This window comes from Pinus tabuliformis, chromosome 5_1, assembly GCF_031772625.1.
Source record: "Pinus tabuliformis cultivar Carrire ecotype Pingquan chromosome 5_1, CPIR1, whole genome shotgun sequence".
Lineage (NCBI taxonomy): Eukaryota > Viridiplantae > Streptophyta > Pinopsida > Pinales > Pinaceae > Pinus > Pinus tabuliformis.
In genome coordinates, this window is record NC_142305.1 from 64,963,221 (window position 1) to 64,979,980 (window position 16,760).

General features: G+C 39.9%; 1 long non-coding RNA gene across 1 annotated transcript; it reads right to left on the reverse strand.

Moving 5' to 3' along the window:
• Nucleotides 1-1,330: 1,330 nt before the first annotated feature.
• On the reverse strand, nucleotides 1,331-16,462 carry LOC149163468 (uncharacterized). Its single transcript, XR_016260172.1, has 3 exons — nucleotides 15,189-16,462; nucleotides 9,970-10,024; nucleotides 1,331-1,412 (listed from the first exon to the last, which is right to left on the reverse strand). It is a non-coding gene; the product is annotated as an uncharacterized LOC149163468 (long non-coding RNA).
• Between the last annotated feature and the right edge of the window lie 298 nt (nucleotides 16,463-16,760).

The following is a 16,760-nucleotide window of genomic DNA, read 5'->3' on the forward strand; positions in this document are numbered from 1 at the left end:
CTTGTGTAAGTCCCTATAAGTTTTGCCACTAAAGATACCTCAAATCACAGACACCACTGGGGGGGACATAGTCGTAGACAGCACGCTGTGTGGGCAGGATACCTGAGTCCCCGACTCAGCTCTGAAATCCCTGAACGAATCCCTAATACAAAGAATACCCAAAGGATTTGTAAGAGAAGGCAGGCTACCTTCACTTACAGTCTGATGTTGTCTCGTAATTTGCTCCGCTTTTACTGGAGTGGTCCTGGTAGTATGAGTGCAGAAGGAATTTTTCTCTCTTTTAATGACACTAGTTTGGTGTTCGATCTTGGTCAGTTTTACTCACTCTGCTTATCCCAAGATCCTAGCCTAGCTAATGTTTGTTTGCTCAATAAAGAGTTACTGATTGATTTTAGGTACATTTTATGTGTACTTGATTATTGTCTTCAGTAGGGGAGTTGACGTATGAAATGTGATGAGACTCTGACTCAATAAATCATGCAAAAAACCATGCTTTAAAAAAATTTCAATTCGATGAAAACAAGCTATATTCTACAAGTGAGAGTTTTTCACATATTCATATTATTTCCATGCATTTCAGTCATTTAAACACATGCATAACCAGAGAACTTCTTTCCAATGTTTCTTAACAACTCCTTGAAAAATAGAGCAGCTTTGAACCAGCTAAACAGAAGGATGAATAAAAAATGTGAGTCTTTCTTTTGAAAAAAAATGCTTTTAAGAAAGAAAAACAAAAATGATTTCCTAAAAAAAAATTCAAGACACCTCTTTTGCTAGAAAAATGCAGTTACAGATCTTCCTTCAATCCATGATAAGGCTTCCTATCCCTTTTGGCTTTCAGACACTGCTAAAAATCAAGGTATTGGGAGACTAACGCTCTGTAACAGTGGCTACAGAGAGTTAGTACACCCACTAACGCTCCCTGTGAACAGGCACAATGCTTTATAAAGCTTTGTGTAGCCTGTTAACCTGCGTTAGTGTAGGAAATCAATCAAACCAAGGGCTTTCAAGATCAGATTTAGAGGTGAATACTTGTAGGCAAGATGCAGCAAGATCTTTGGTGGGTCAAAAGGGGATTGCAGAAGTATAGGGAGCTCTTAGAAGGAGAAGAAAATAGAGAAGAGTCTAGGTAAACTAGGAACTAGATGTATAGTACCCAGTGGAGTCGCCAATTCTGCTATGGAGTAAAATGCATGGTGTATGGAGAATGTAAGTACCCTCAAAGGTCTTCCCGGGACCTTCAACACACTGTAAGATTATTTGTAACTGCACAAAGTTACATGCATGTTCATAGACAATAACTAACTATCAAAGCATTAGAAGTAGATTACCTCAAGTCTCTGTGTAGATTTGTATGGAGATCACAATGCAGCCAAGTGGAACTCCCTCAAAGCCGGCTCCAAAGTCAAGTCCTGCACATAGAAGAGACAACTGTAATCATAGCATACAACTCTAATAACTAATAAATGAATATATAAAAGAACATCTAATTGCATACAACTAAGCTACTCATGCTAATAGGCATTGAACAAACAACTAAATGAATGATAGTATCAACACCACGAGTAGACAGTACAACTACAGTTCTATATTAATGTTGGAAGAGTGATTACAACCATCTACTATATCAGCCTTCCTTTACCCCTCCAGCTTCTCTCTCTCTCTCCCTTCTTACTCACTTCTTATGATATGAGTCAATGCTCAACAGTCAAGTATGCTATCCTTTCAAATGTTCTGACCTCTTTCACAATACGCCTCACTTTGCTTATATAGCAATTGAGTTAAGGTTTCCAAGCTTCTCCTTGAGTTCACTAGGGAAAAAATAATGAACTTGCCATGCTTTTCAGCTCTTTCCCATTTTCCTCCTTTTTTCAGATTAGAAATCCTCCAAATATCTCGAATTTGGATGTTTCCTTGCTTTTCTTGAGTAATTTTAGGGACAAATATCTAGATATTTGTGAGTCAATTCATTCCTTTAACCCTTGGAACTTCACCAAGTTTCACTAACGTTGTTCCCATACTAGCAACATGCTTTAGTAGGGTCACTAATGCACCTCCAGGCTTGGTAACAAGCTTTATAAAGCAGGTTGTTAGTGCATAGCCAGCGTTAGTGTGGAATCAAGGCCTGTGATTGTGGTCTTTGTTTCAGCTATCATGTCTTTCCCCTCTGAGTTGATAAGGAGGTCAATTTGTTGTATAACAATAACAGATGCCCCCTAAAGTGTGAGATCAGAGGCTGGCCGAAATACTTTATATTTAACTCTCCTTTTATTTTAGAAAAAAGAGAGAGAGGATCGGAGCTTCGGGTGGTACAAGAAACCTGATAAAACACATATATATAAACAACTAAAATCATGTCCTGAATCGGGCATTCCCATAATCTGTAGCTATGTCAAAGTGATTTTCTCAATAAAGAGATATGATGATGTTGGCCTCCGATAAGCACAATGTAGAACATGTGTCATAACAGGATCATTCTGATGAGTTGCCTCCAAAAATGAATAAATGCAACTTGGGAGAGGAAACAAGGCTGAGTGATGTAAGCCTCTACCCAAGGTCTTAATTTCTGCTTCACCACAACATCATAGATCGATACATGTGAATAATGCATTGAGGTTGAATATGCATGAAATTGTTTGATTACCAATCAATAATAGAGAGCGTTAATAGAGGTAAGGATGGCCACCGATAATGGTGATGGTCTCCAAGATGCACAATTCAATATAATGAGTGTGAATACTTTTTTTGTCATCAAACACTCATAGAATCGTTTAACCAGGAGCCAATAATGAAAACCCCTGACCAAACACAAGGTGACCTGCCACTGATGTCTGCAAGTACCAAGGCACTGAAGTGTTTCTGGGTCTTCTTCCTAGATAGAGTGTTGAAGTCGATAGGAAGATACCTGTCAAAAGGTAGGCAATAAGGTGTCCTACATCAGTCGACACGAAACGAGACAAGAATGATTGTTTTTTGAGGAATCTTTTGAGCATTGGGTCAAAGCAACAGAGAGAATTATGATAGGATATTCTTGATGGTTTGATGGAGGAAACATAAGATAAAGGTTTTCCCTTGAACAGAGAAGGCACAACACAACAGTTTTAACCATGCAGCACTAGACTCATGAACACCAAGGAGTGTTAGGATACAGAGATGCAAGAACATCGGGGTATATAGGCTAAACTCATAGGATGGTAAGGTTCATATTGAGAGGTCGTCACAAGGAAGATTTATCTGAGGGAGTGCCATGTTCAAGGGAGTGACTGCTGCCAAAAAATTCTTTTCAAAATATTGAACACAAAGCAATTGTATTGTCCATTTCCCCATCTCATTAGTTTAGTGATTCCATATGGGTAAACTCATTGGTATTTTCACATTTTAAGAGTCTGAAAAGATCAAAAAAAGAGTGACTCTATGCCATATCTGATTAGTTTAGTGATTCCAGGCAGGCAAACTCATTGGTATTTTCATGTTTCAATAGTCTGAAAAGATCGTAAAGAGCGGCTCCATTCCTCATCTGTTTAATTTAATGAGTCTAGACGAGACAACTTGGTGGTCTTTTCATATTTCGAGAGTTTGAAAAGATTGTAAATAATGACTCCAGGGTGGTCCCTTTGTCATAGTTGTTAACCGGGTGTGACAAAGGTTTAATAGTATACCCGAAAAGGTTCCTTTTCCGTAAGTTAATCTACTAAGTCTGGATAAAGAGAAACCTATGCTCAATAGATGTTTGCCTCATTTTGTTACGAGTACGAGGAGATGGAGTAAACTCGATATTTGTCAGGAAATTTTAATGAGTCACACGATGACAAAATCAATAGACCTTCATCAAATTTTAACGAGTCAAATGAAGAAAACTTGAGGTATATTTTTCAATTTAATGAGCGAGGAAAAAGAGGTAAAAGAATTTCTCATTCCTTCTTCGTAGATTTAACAAGCCCGAAGAATGCGTAACACTCAGGGATTTTTCAATTTAAGAGCAAGAAAGGGTCACAAAAAAGAAAGCTTTGGTATCGTCGTCATAGGTTTTTTACGAGCCCGATGATGAAAACTCGGGGTTTTTTTTATTTAACAAGCCATAAAAGTTCATAAAAATAACACTCGGAGCTTATTCATATGTTTTTAACGAGCCTAAATAAGGAACTTGGGGTTTTTTCGATTTAAGAGCGAGAAAAAATCCCTAAAAATAATGCTCAATCTATCTTTTTCAGGTTAGTGAGCTAGAAAAAGAGAGAAAAGAGTTGCTCAGATCTTCTTCATAGGATTTTAATGAGACTGAAGAAGTAACTCGGGGATTTTTCAGTTCAAGAGCATGAAATAGTCCCAAAAAAGAACATGCTCATATATTCTTTGTAGTTGTTTAACGAGCCCAAAGAATGAGGCTCGAGGTTTTTCGGATTAACGAGCAAGAAAAATATCATTAAATAATGCTCAATCTTCTTCGTGGTAGTTTAATGAGGCCAAAGAAGGAGACTTGAGGTTTTTTCGGAATAAGGAGCAAGAAAAATACCATAAAAAGAATGCTTGATCTTCTTCGTGGTAGTTTAGCGAGCCCAAAGAAGGAGACTCGAGGTTTTTTTGGATTAATGAGCAAGAAAAATACCATAAAAATAATGCTTGATACTTCTTGATCTCATGCTTGACAAGTCTATGCCATGAATTTCCTCATAAAACTAAGGGAAAATATCACAGAAACCCTTAAAAGGGTAAGTGAAGCTTGTAATTTCCTCAGGATTGCAGTCGGCCCCAATCTGTATGTTTTCCATGATGCCTATCTTGACTGAAATATCTATGAAAAATGCCTTTGAAATATTTCCCATGTTCCCTTCTGAATCCAAAGTTTGGATGTTCATATAAAGTGAGGGAACGATCTCAAGTGTTTCAAAGGACAGGGTTTGTATGGGTATCATGTCTGAATCAGATATCGAAACGCGATGGTGAGAATCCTCCCAAGGTCGCTCCTCTAAACACATGATCTCTCGAATAGCTTCGTCTGAAGGTAGGGCTTGATTGAGGAGATCGTTAGAAGGAGAATTTATGAGAGAGGATGTGGTACCATTGGTTGTGACCAAAGTGATCGGAGATTCAAATGCAAATTGAATGGCTTGGTAGGCCAATTTCGTTGGTGATAGCGGCATTTGTTCTCCATAAGAGTCAATGTTTGAAGGGGCCAAGAGGATCCAAGGATCAGTCAGTTCATGAGGAAAGATGAGAACATAGAGACCGTATGTGGAACCGCGGGCGGTGGGAGAGGAAAACAACCCATCAAGGGAGAACCCTTCTAAAGACCAGTACCAATACTGACATAAGAGTCAGGTATGCCATCCACTAAAGGTACAGTGTTGCTAGGCAACGGGGAGTAATCTGGGGTGCAGAAGGATAGCTGGTCCACTATGACAATTCTCCCTTCCAATGGAAATAGGATGAGGTGGAATACTGAAGACACAATGGAATTCATGGCATAAGTCCAACTGCGGCCCAAAAGCAGCTAATAGTCGAGTTTACGATCTACGACTTCAATGTCCATCGTTACTGTTTTCCCACTCAGAGTGGTGGGGTAGTCGGCAAGGTAACCTTTTGTGATGGATCTAGGGCCATCGAATGCCTCAAGGGAATTCAATGGTAGAGAGAGGGTTGGAGAACCCAAGGCAAGCCAATGTGAAGCCGACATGATGCAGGTTGAAGAACCTTCTTCAATGACAATTCTATGTACTCCTTGCCCTTTCTAAAATATTTGCACCTGAAATGCAACCTTGTGTGAAAGGGGAGGTTTACATTTGTCCATGCTGAAAATTGCAAGCATGGAATCCTAAGGGTTGACCCCACCAATTTACAAAAGCAGAGCTTTCCTTTGTGCTAGATGGGTTTGTAATACTTCGAGCGTCGACATAGCTAATGGTGCTTGCGCTAAATATTCTACAATATTGTAGTTATGGGAAGCATGTATAGATGTATTATGCATTGTGCGACGAAGTGCCCTTTTTGGGGGGTGAATCAAAATATCAGAAACTGGCCTTTCAATATGAAGATCGTTAGGCGGCGGTGGGTTTTGACTCGAGGAGGCTTCCTCAGCATTAGCAACTAGAACTCCATAAGTTTTGGCTCTAATTTAAAGATATATCATTTCAAAGGTGTAAACATTAGATAGTCCTTCACTAGCTGAAGGATGATGTGAACCATTGTTTCCCCCTTGCAGGGGTTGGGGTTGGTTTGCAACAAGGTGTCTCTTATGCTGAGCAGGGAATGGATTGTTTAGGACCATCGGGGTCCTATCGATGTCCTTTTTAGCAATGAAATCTGTGCATTCCTGAAGACACAGACAATGATATGTCATGTGGTCTTCCGCACAGATTTTGTAAGGGAATTTGGTGGGTTTTCCCTTTCCATGATCAGAGGGCACATAAATCTTCTACTTTGAGTTGTACTTCTTGGTTGACTACTCTTCAGAAGGAGCGGTCTTTTTCTTATTCTTCTTGTTCTTACCGTCAAGTTTTTGTGTAGACTGAAGATAGTTTATCGTGGCAATAGGAAGAGCAGTTGATTTGGTAGAGGGGTCAAATAACAACTGGGAAATGTGACCATTGAGTTGTTTTACAGCAACCCCTGAGGTAGCACCGATAATACCATCGTGTGTGCCCAAAGTTGCTGAGTAGCAGGAGCATTGGAGTTGCGAGGGGCATTGGGAATGACATCTTATAAAGTGCCAGACTGCGTATATATAAAATCTAAGTGATGGGAATGACAAATGGATTGGTCTTCTATGACCGCACCACCTAAGGCGACATCTTTAACTATTTGAGGGAGGAGAGACTTGTAGAACCAATTCGCTAATAGATAGTCTGGGAGGGGAGCTTTGACTAGCCTCCGCCTACATCTCCATTCATGGATATGATTAGAGATTTGGTTGGCGGTGTCCTAACTTAATGAAGTGAGGATTTTCGTCCTAGTTTCATAGCGGATGGGTAGCTGGAAGTGCTTTCATAATTCCATCACTAAAGCGCCAAATTTATTGACTAACGTGTGTGGTAACTCTATGTACCACTTGGCTGCATTGCCAGTAAGGGTGTGGGGAAAGAACCATAGATGGATACTATCATCCACCATGGAGTTAGAAACATCCCATAAATGATAGGTGGTGGTGTGTGTACCCAGAATCTCCCCTTGTTTCCCTTCGAAGTTTGGGATGTCTATCAGAATTTTATGCGAGATTAGCGACCAAAGTAAGTTGTGATAGATGGGGTCATTTGTGAGTTCGTACAAGTTGGGATATCAAGTGTTACTAAGAAAGGCAAGGTGTTTGATGCCCCCAAATCGGGCCAAGGCGATGACATATGACTTGAGGATCCTTGCAGTCCTCCCATCATGTTGTTCCTAATATTGTACACACGATGTGGGTACAGTCGTGTGTTGTGGGTTTCCATAGGGATTGTTAGACTGGGGGTTGTAAGTGCCCCCAGGATAAGGAATTCCCCCTTGACTCATTTGAGGTTGAGAGTGGGGTGCCCATATGGATTGATTGGGACCTTGTTGAGGGATCCCGCTCGCCACGTAATTAACTATAGGTCCTTGACTGACATAAGGAGGGTTCATGTCAATCAATGACTATCCCTGTTGTCCTATAAACAGAGGGGAACCTATAACGTTCCCAACCGGAATGTGCATATTGGGAACATTTCCACTAGGCATCTGAACCCGGGGGTTGGAACTAAACAATGGATGCCAACCAAAGGGGTTGTTGACAGGACCCTTGCTAACCATGCTATATTGAGCGTTATAAGGAGCGCTATATGTAGCACTTGTCGAAGGTCTGGGAGCTGACACAAAAGGGGAAAAACCCAGTATATATTGGGTTCCACCCATGCTAGGTGTCATGATAGGGTTTGAACTTGGGACAGGTGGGATAGCAGGGTTTGCCATCAGAGGTGTGGTATTGACTGTCGACTAGGGAGGTGGAAGTGGACCAAAAGTGTCCACAAAAGCCCACGACCCATTAGTCATCGATGGGATGGGTGGTGTAGGTCCAACAAAAGACATACAAGGTACAAATGCAACTGGAATCAAGAGTGGTCCCAACAGATTCGTTATCATAGGATTGTATGTAGGAATAAAACCTTTAGTAAAGAAATCTTTTGGTAAGATGGAATCATGTGATGTCCAAACCAATTTTGTGTTAAATCTCGGAGATTAATTGCCCAAATACGGGTAATCTGATTCACTGGGGCTTGGTGGATCCTCCATAATGAGTGGGGGAAGACCTAACAACTGTCTAGATTGACGATGAGGGCCGAATGTAGCCATGGTGGCCAATAAATTTTACAGTGATATTTATTACCGTCTCGGCGATAACAATCTAGCACTTAAAAAATACATTATGGAAATCAATCAAAAAATAGAGGGAAATGACCCTGTCTGATAACCATCGATCACTAGAGATGAAACCCAGTATCACAATAGATAACAAAGAGGGTTGTCCAAATGTATAGTTACGATTACTCTTATCTTTTCTCAAACCTCAGATTAAGGGGCCAAGTACTCTCGTGAAGACGAGCACCCTTCCAAAAATTGAAGGCAGAGTAGGTTCATCCGTGTTAGGTACCAGGACAACCCGCCCTAGTCACCATGTGTTTGTCCCTAAAATTATGGCCACTAAGGATACCTCAAATCACAGGCACTGTCGGGGGACATAGTCGTAAACAGTACACTATGTGGGCAGGATACCTGAGTCCCTGACTCAGTTGTGATATCCCCGAAGGGATCCCCGATACACAGAATACCCAAAGGATATGTGAGCGAAGGTGTGCTACCTTTGTTTACAGTCTTACGTTGTCTCGTATTTAGCTCCGCTTTTACTAGAGTGGTCCTGGATAGTATGAGTGCAGAAGGATTTCTCTCGTTAATGACATTACTTTTGTTGTATGATCTTTGGCAGTTAACTCACACTACCTATCCCAAGATCCTAGCCTAAACTAACGTGTGTTTACTCTAAAAAGAGTTGTTGATTCATTTTATTAGGTATATTTTAAATGTACTTCATTAGAGTCATTGGTAGGGGTGTTGACATAGGAAGTTATATCGGACTTTGACTCAAATCATGCAAAAACAATGCTTGCAAATTTCACTTTTGATGAGGAAGTTTCTTCTACAAAGAGAGAGTCATTCATACATCAATATATATACCATGCATCTTGTTTAGTAAAACACTATTACAACTGAAAAAACTACAATGCTCACTAACAACTGTTGAAACCAAATAATGCAAATCTAACCAACTAAGCAGAAAATAGTAAAAAAAAAAAATATATATATATATATATATATATATATATATATATATATATTTTGTTTTATGAAAAAAAACTTTTAACAAGTAAAGTTATTTTCTTAAAAAAAAAAATTGTTCAGGAGACAGATCAATCAAACAAGCACAACTGCAAATCCTTGATCAGTCTACAACTAGATTTCCCAACCCATGAGGTCATAGAGCAGTCTATTTATTAAGAAATGGTTGGTTAACACTTTGTGCTAGAAGTTACTGATAGTTACTTGCAACACTAACGCACTATTTGTGAGGCCGCGATGCTTTATAAAGCACTGTTTACACTACCATATAGCATTAGTGAGGAAAAAGGCTCAAAAAGAAGGTTGTGGGGATCAGATCTAGGGCTAAGCACTAAGAGAAGGGTGTTGTATAGTCCTGAGTGGTCAGAAAGGGAATGAAGAAGTACAGAAACGCCTGGAAGAAAGAGAGGTCTAGGAACTTTTTGGGAAAACTAGGAACTAAGTGTAATCCCCAGTGGAGTCACCAATTCTACTATAGGGATTAATGCATGGGTGTTTCGTGGTGTAGAAACCCTCAAGGATCTTCCCGGGATCCTTGGAAAATAGTCAAATTAGCTGCATTTGTCACAAAGATGTATGCATATCTATGTTTAAAAAATGATCATCAAAGCAGGAAGAAGGACTTATTACCTCAACTCTTGGTGTGGTGTTGCTGGAAAGCGCAACGTAGCTAGGTGGAAGACCCCTGAGATAGATCCAAATCAAAACTTGCACATAGATAAGACAAGTGTAATATCACAGCATATAACTTTGACAAACAATGCATTAACATATAAAGATATCTAGTTGCATATATCTAAGCCACTCATAATAACGACATTGTATGAACATATAAACAAATTATACTACCAACATCACGAAGTGGAAAACACAATTGTAGTTCTATATTGATGTAGAAAAAAGTGATTACAACCATCAATTCTATCAGCCTTCCCTTACCTCTCCAGCTCCTCTCTCTCTCTCCCTTCTTAACCTCTTCTAATGCCTTAGTCAGAGACTATGCTCGACAATCTAATGGGAAATCCTTTCAAATGGTTTGACCTCTTCTAGAATGGCCCTAGCCTCACATATATAGCATGTGAGGATAGGGTTGCCAAGTCCTTCATGAGTTCCATTAGGAAAAAGCAGTGATGTTTCCATGCTTTTGTGCTCTTTCCCGTTTTGTAGACTCCATTGGGAATTATTAATTCCTCCAAACAGGTCGAGTTCTAATGTTTCCCTACTTTTGTACGCTGACATACGAGAGAATCTCGAGATATTTCTCGGTCATCTTATTCTCTTGACCCATAGAAACTCATTTAGGTTCACTAACACTCTTCCTGAGGTAATAGACAGAGTTACCCTGAGAACTAACACACCCTTAGCCTTGCTAGGAAGCTTTATAAAGCAGGTTTCTAGTGCCTAGATAGCCTTAGCATGAAAACTAGGCCTGTGAACTTGGTTAGTCCTTCAGTCATCATGTCTTTCTCCTCTGAGTTGGTGAGGAGGTAATTTTCTTGAATAATAGTGCACGTTGATGGTATTATCGGTGCTACCTCTGGGGTTGTTGTAAAATAACTTAGTGATCACATTGCCTAGTTACTAGTTGACCCCTCTACCAAATCTATTGATCTTCCTACCACCGCGATAAACTTTGTGCAGTCTACACAAAAACCAAGCGGTAAGAACAAGAAGAATAATAAAAATATTGCTCCTTCTGAAGAGCAGTCAACCAAGCAGTATAACCTAAAGCAGAAAGTTGTTGCGCCTTCTAATGATGGAAAGGACAAACCCGCCAAATTCCCTTGCAAAATTTGTGCGGAAGACCATATGACTTATCGTTGTCCGCATCTCCAAGAATGCACAAATTTCCTTGCTAAAAATGGCACTAGCCAGACCCCTGCGGTCCTACACAACCCTTTCCCTACTTAGCAGCAGCAGCACCTTATTGCAAACCAACCCCAACCCCCACAAAGGGGGAAACGACGGTTTGCAGTATCCTTCAGCTGGTGGAGGACCATCTACCGTTTACACCTTTGAAATGGTAGATCTACAAACAAGATACAAAACTTATGGAGCTCCAGTCACTAATGTTGAGGAAGCCTCCTCGAGTCAAAACCCACCATCGCCTAACGATCTTCATATCGAAAGTCTGGTTGTTGATCTTGTGATTCGCCCCCCAAAAGGGGCACTTCGTCGCACAACGCATAATACATCTGCACGTGTTGCCTAGAACTACAGTATTGTAGAAGATTTGGCACAAGCACCGTCAGCTATGTTGGTGCTCGAAGTATTACAAACCTGTCCAGCACAAAGGAAAGCTCTTCTTTCGACAATTGGTGGGGTCGACCCTCAGGATTCCATGCTTGCAATTTTCGACATGGACAAATGTAAACCTCCCCTTTCACACCAGCTTGCATTTTAGGTGCAAATATTTTCGAAAGGATGAGGAGTACATAGAACTGTCATTGACGAAGGTGCTTCAACCTATGTCATGTCAGCTTCATGTTGGCTCACTTTAGGTTTTCCAACCCTATCCCCGCTGTCGAATTCCCTTAAATATTTCAATCGCCACACTTTCATCCCAAAAGGTTACCTAGCCAGCTACCCCATCACTTTGTGTGAGAAAATGGTAACAGTGGATATCGAAGTCATGGATCGAAAACTCGACTACAATCTATTGTTGGCTTGTATTTAGACTTACGCCATGACCTCCATTATGTCTGTTGTCTTTCACATCATCCTCTTTCCATTGGATGGAAGGATAGTCACAGTCGACCAGCTGTCCTTTTTCACCCCAAATTATTCCTCATTACCTAGCGGCTTTGTACCCTTAATAGATAGTGTTCGTGACTCTTACATCAGTATCGATATCAGTCTATTGAAGGGATATTCCCTCATGGGTTGTTTTCCTCTCCTGCCACCTGAGGTTCCACAGATGGTCTATATGGTCTCATCTATTCCTCATGAACCGACCGATCCTTGGATCCTCCTGGCCCCTTCAAACATTGACGCTTATGGATAACAAATTCCATTATCACTAGTTGAATTGGCCTACCAAGTCATTCAATCTGCATTTGAATATCCGGTCACTTTGGTCATGACCAACGTTACCACCTCCTCTCCCATAAATTCTCCTTCTTGCGATCTCCTTAATCAAGTCCAACCTTCGGATGAATCTATTCGAGAAATCATGTGTTTAGAAGAGCGACATTGGGAGGACTCTCATCATCGTGTCTCAATAACTGATTTGGACATGATGCCCATTCAAATCCTATCTTATGACGCACCTGAAATAATTCCCTCAGCTTATATAACTATCCAAACTTTGGATTCAAAAGGGAACATGGGATATATTTCAAAGAAATTGTTCATGGATATTTCTGTCAAGATAGACATCATGGAAAACATCCAGGTTGGAGCCGATTTCACTCCCGAGGAAATTGCAAGCGTCACTTGCATTTTCAAGGAATTTCGCGATGTATTCACTTGGTCTTATGAGGAAATGTTCGGAATAGATCCATCTATTGTCGAGCATGAGATCAAGGTATATGACAATGCCAAGCCTGTCCGCCAAAGAATTCGACCAGTCCACCCTCGCAAAACTACAATCATCAAGACTGAGGTGGAAAAATTGTTACATGTTGGTTTTGTCTACCCCGTTCCCTTAATGGAATGGGCTTCCAATATGGTTCTTGTCGGTAAGAAATAGGATACCATCCGCGTTTGTGTAGACTATCGAGACTTGAATGATGTGTTTCCAAAGGATAATTATCTGACACCATTCATCGACCAAATAATCGACGACTGCGCTGGTTGTGAATCCTTCTCATTCATGGATTGTTTCTCAGGTCATAACCATATCACCATAAAACTGGAAAACCATCACAAAACTGCCTTCATTTTCCCTTGGGGAATCTTTTTTCATCGAAAACTCCCATTCGGTTTAAAGAATGTTGGAGAAACATTTCAATGGGCTATGGACTACGTATTCCATGATATTAGACATATTGTTCAAGCTTACTTGGATGGCCTCCCAACCCATTCCAAGAAGTGAGCTCAGCACCTAGATTATTTGCGAGAAATTTTTCTTAGGCGAAGGTTCTACAAGTTCTACAACATACTTTGAATCCGTATAAATGCATTTTCTTTGTCGAGTTTGGACGTCTAATTGGTTTCATTGTCTCCAAGTATGGGATTAGGGTTGATCCCGATAAGGTAAACTCAATTAATCAATTTCCCGAACCGTAATCCATTTTGCAGCTCCAATGTTTGCAAGGGAATGGAAACTTCTTACGACAGTTCATCGTAAATTATGTCGAGTTGAAGAAAGGCTTTATGCATCTACTTAAAAAGGGAGTACCATACATGTGGGATGATCAAGCCCAAAAATCATTTGATGCCTTGAAAAAGGAACTTATATCAACCCCACTTCTTAGTGCTTCCAACTATGGGTGTTGTTGTCGCGCAGATTGACACGACAACGCTCAGACCAGGGGCTGTCACCCTGATCCCCGATCCCTCCGTTTAAGCTTGTCTCCCGCGGCTAAGGGGGGTAGACCCTGTAGGGAAATGGATGACCAACTGTGAACCAGCTGGGTTGGGAGACACGAGACACGATAAGATAAGCACTAGATGGATTTAAAAGTTAAAAGACCAGTGCCTTGTGGAGTAAATATTTAATCGTTTAATTATCAGATGCTGCAACAATATAAACCATGCAGAGCAAGCATTTATCATGAAATCTAGAACAACGCAAGATATCAGTTGAAACAATAACGTTCTTGCAATATCCAGTAATTTAAGAAAATTTTCAATAGATGCTTTAAACAATCATGAAAATCATAAATCATTAACCAAGTACCACATGCAGCTAATCTTTAAGATGATCATTCATGTACAGATAATAAACATTTATTCCACATCAGTAATTTTGAATCTCAAAATGATATTTTTCCGAAAACAACTGGATCTAGCAAAAATTCCCACGATGCTTTTGATGCTTTTCAAATTTTTTTTTTTTTTTTTTTTGAAACAAAGCCTAAAAAATTTAAAAAATCGAAAATTAAATTTAATCTAAAACTTAACTATATAAAAATTAAAGCTAAGCCTAAAGCATAAAAGAATCTTTTTTATTTTTATTTTTATTTTTCATATTTTCAAAAAAAAAGAAACATTATATTAAAATCTAAAATATGAATTAAAACTAAAACTATGAGATAGTCAAAATTATGATCTATATACCCTAAATTTTTTATAAACCCCAAAACTTAAGAAAAGGCCCTACGCTATGAACTAAAAATGATAAACACAAAAAAAAAAACTAAACCTAAATCTATTATGATGGAACTATTGTTAAAATCTAATTTAAATAAAACGTATAACCTCTGATGCAAGAAAAACAAACAGTCAAAAGTCCCGACGCTATACCCTAAAGAAAAAAAAATTCGATTTACATGCTACCGTCTGTGTTAAAGAGGAAATCCCGACCCCGACAGAAAGGCTGAACACGCAGAACGAAGATTCGAAATGAGGGCACCGGCTCAGAAGGAGACTGCGGCTGAAACAGAAAAGTGTATGCTCAGCTACTAATTAACACGCACAGGGAAAGCCAGATGAGAAAAGAGGAGCTACGTTTGAATTTTGTTTGATTGTGATGCGTTGAGATTTTAACATGGGTAACTGCAATCGCATCTACGATGAGGTTACAACAAAAAAATGTCTCCTATGCAAAACGAAGAGGGAAACATGAATGCGCAGCTCAACTTCACGCGATCCTTTAGAATCCGAAATTGCAAGATTTCAGACAAAGCTTAAAGAGGTTTGAAACTTACCTGAGCACTAAACGATTCTAGCTTTGCAAACATTACCTGTCGGCGGCTTGAAATTGATTTGATTCTCTGCAAGTGATGGCGAACAAATGGAAATTTCGAGGGCTTTTCGACGGCAAGAAAGGGGTCACGGCTTTCTTACCCAGCCGACAACTGATGTCTCCTTACAGCTTCGATTCCTCACACGCACGATGACATCGATCCGCAGACATTTTGCAGGTTCAATCAGTGTTGAAACGCGTGGGTATCCAAATCGTGGTGATTGTGGATCGATTTTGGAATGCAGGTGAAATGGCTGAGCCAGTTCTGCGTTGAATGATGTCGGACAACTTCGATTTAAACCTGGTTTTGCTGCGGGATCATCCGAACTGTAACAACTGTGCAGACTTTTGAGTTTTCTTGTCTTTTGGCTGCTCAGATTTGAGACGGCTTTGGTGACGGCAGAATTTCAATGGAGCAACTCTACAAAGACCGCTACAGAAGCTTGATCTAATTGCCAACGTGTATCTGCATCCTTCATTGCCTTGTGCGGGCTTCTCATGGCATAATGTTTCAGCCGTAGTACCAGCAAACAACAATGCTCTTCCTTTCAAAGCGTTTCAGCACCACCTTTGCCGGCAGAAAGTCACGCAGCTGGATTGCAGGTGGGGATAAGGTAAATACGCAAGTCTGGCAGTGCACTGGTAAAGAGAACACATTGACTAAAAATAGATTTGCAGGCTGGGCAGCTGCAATTGCAAGAAAACAAAACCCTATACCTGCAAACACAAAAGAAAACAAAACCCTAATGAAAACTGTATAAAGCAAAAATTTGAAACCCTAGATCAGCTTGATTAATTTACAGATTTTGGCCCCTTAACAACCAGATTCAGCAATAAGAACAGAAGTATTTTAAAGAACAAAAATTTCAGATTTTCACTATGAAGAACTTCAGAAAATCTCTCATGCAAATTAGGGAAAAATAAACTGAATGATAGACCCAGGATCAAATCCAACTGGGCTCAGCAAAAAATGCTTGTGGGAGTTGGCTGGTTCAGCCGAGAACTTCCCCAAACGCCCGCTAATCTTCTTCAGTAAGGGTTTCCTGCACAGCTCACTTCAACCATCAGTAAAGAGGGAAAAAATGTTGCTAGATCCCAAAAGTAATGGAGATACCTGCCATTACTTCAGAAACCCTAACACCACTCAAACCCTAGCAAGTGAACAAGATACCTGTGCTCACAATACTCTACAATAAGCTATTATTAATGGCTGAAACATAAAATATGCAGAAACTAAATTAGCTCACAGCACTTCCAGAGAGTAACACCAGCAAGATTTGGACCCCAAAGTCTTCTTTTATTAACCAGAAAACAGATTACAAGAGAGCTTCTTCAGTACCAGACTCACAGATCCAATGATCTGAAATGACCCCTAGCACCCTACTTAAAGGAAATGATCCCAACGGCTAGTTCAAGTGATCCATGTCGAAATAATCTCGACGGTCGATGAGGATCAAGACATCTCTTAATCTCATCCGTCGAAATTGTTAACTTATTATTAAAAATAATATTTTGCATGCATTCACTCAAAATATTATTATTTTATTATTTAGGGTTTTTGCTTTATTTT